Consider the following 2,529-nt stretch of genomic DNA (forward strand, 5'->3'; position numbering starts at 1 on the left):
AAACATGAATTTCCTCCACAATGGAGCCTCTGAGGATTTGGTAAGAGCAGTTGAAGAGCTGTGAACTGCACTTAAGCATCTTTAAAATAAAAGTCTTTAATAAATGGAAGCCATTTGCTTCCAGCTGCTCTTAAGGACAGCAGCCCTCAAGGGGAGAAAACACAAAAATGAATGGATGCTTAATAAATATTTGTTGAATTGAATTGAGTAAGTAATTGATTATTCTTCAGCCACAGAAGTCATTCTGGAGCTTTTAGAAGGAAGGTGGTATGGCAATTTAGCTTGATCTATGTGGCATTTATAGGTAGAAGGTCCTACTATGGTAAGACAGTATGCATCAGAAGGGATTTGATACGACACAGGCATTAGAATATGGTTGCAGGGACATAGTTGCTGGCAATAAAGAAGATTTTAAAAAGTATTTTAAACTAGAATAGAAGGAGGTGGCAGTTGCTGACATCTGATAAATCCTTAGATTTGTTATGAATATTATTTTTTTCTCTTTCCCTTTGAGACTGGGAAATGAGACAAATCCACTGAAATTATCATCTTGGAACATCTAGGAAAGAGCTTAAAATTGCCTTGCAGAGCAATCGTGGAATGGTGGGACTGGTCACAAACTAGATTTTGAAAAGAAAATATACAATACCACACAATCTAAAGTTCAGAGACTAACAAGCAGATAACATTATGACATTAGCAACCCCCACCATTTTTTGTGAAAGAGAATTTTTTATTACTTCTACGTACAGAAAAATCAACAGTGTACACTTAGTTCGGTTTGGTGACCAATTCTTTAGCCTTTGCCTTTTCCAACTTGGCAATGTGAGGCACCGACTTTGGACCCAGAATGTTGCCTCCCAGGTGAAAGCAGATCTCATCATATCTGTCAGTGTCATTGGTCTTGATGGTTTCCACCAGCCTAGCCAGAGCTCCTTTGTCTTCTGAGTTAACCTGTGTGAAGGCAACAGTGGTGCAGCCTTCCAGTGGTCCAGATGCCCCTGGCCTGTCCTTCTAGATGATAAAACAGTAGGGAACCCTCATTTTACTACACAAGGCAGGCAGGAAGACAACCAGCTCAATGGGATCTACATCATGTGCAATCACTTCCAGCTGAGCCTTCTTATTTTCCACCAAGGTGGTGACAGTATTAACCTCAGCTTGAAGGACAGGCAGTCTCTTAGTGGGGACATCCCCTTTGCCAAGAGTTTTCTTCTCAGCCCAAGCCAACAGTCTCTGCTTGTTCTCTTGCTTTGTCTCTGGTCTGTATTTGTGAGCCAGCTTAAGCATCTGAGTGGCTATTTTGTGGTCCAGGCCTGGGTGAACTGGTTAATCATGGGAGGCACTTTTAGACCTTTATAGAGAATATCCCTTTGCTTCTGAAGCCAGATGTAGTGGGGCCATTTGGCAAAGCAGGTGAGGCCCCTTTTGGGCTGGATGTCCTGTCCAGTGCCAAAATTCTTGAGCCTTTTCTCAAACAGAGGACTGACCACCTTCTTCATGACAGCAAGGGCTGGGACCACCTTTTTCTCCTTAGGTTTCTTTCCTTGAAGCATCTCGGATGGCTGGAGGAGAGAGTGCAAACTGCTTTTAAACAATCTTCAATTAAAAACAAATTTCATAATAAGAAAAATCTGTAGAAACATTTTTACCTTCAGGCATGCTCTTTCATTATACTCATCATAATTTATTTCTTTACATAGTTGAATGGCTGCCCACAGAAACATTTAGGGCAATGCTTTTCAACCACAGCACAATTAAGATTTGGGGCTGGATATTCCTTGTATTGAAGACACTCTCATTCACCTTAGGATGTTAGCAGTATCCATGGTCTGTACACACTGGATGCCAGTATTAGACCCTCCCAGTCCTGACAATCAAAGATGTCTTCAGATACTACGAAATGGCCCCTAAGGGACGCTGACTAGGCTAACTGATAAATTACATGTATGTACTTGTATTTAGTTGTGTGTTTATAGTATAGAGCTAAAACGACAGATAATTTCTATGAATATATTTAAGGAAGGTGAGTTTTTTTGCTTTAATATACTTTGAAAAATTGTGATTGTGTTAGTGTTTGTAGAATGGTTACTATATGAGGTGTCTCCTTATGTTCTTGTAAAATAATGCAAGTTCCTTTTATAGTGAACACCAATTAAATGGAAGGCACTGAACTAGAGTCTTTATACACATTATTTAATTTTTTTAAAAAATATGATGGAATGTACATCTCACAGTTAAGGAAACTGATGTTCAGGGTCCTAACCCAGAACCCAAAGTCAGCTCTTCTTATTAAAACATACAGCCTTTCTTTGTAATGAAATTGCAGGATTTAGGAAGTGGGAAGAAAAATTCTATCATATCTATGTTTTGTAGGCCACCAAGATAATATTTAACCTGCTATTGTTTTAAAGATTGCCCAATAGTTAGAGACTTTCTATTCACTGAAATTTTAAAACAATGTAACATCAATTATTTTTCCAAAAATATTTTTTATGTTTTTTTTGAGAATTCTCCCAATAATAAAAC

The 2,529-nt window shown here is 38.6% G+C and overlaps 1 pseudogene; it reads right to left on the reverse strand.

The window, feature by feature from the left end:
- Positions 1-771: 771 nt before the first annotated feature.
- On the reverse strand, positions 772-1,556 carry LOC102967025 (annotated as a pseudogene).
- Positions 1,557-2,529: the final 973 nt, after the last annotated feature.

This window comes from Panthera tigris, chromosome C2 (genome assembly GCF_018350195.1).
Source record: "Panthera tigris isolate Pti1 chromosome C2, P.tigris_Pti1_mat1.1, whole genome shotgun sequence".
NCBI lineage: Eukaryota > Metazoa > Chordata > Mammalia > Carnivora > Felidae > Panthera > Panthera tigris.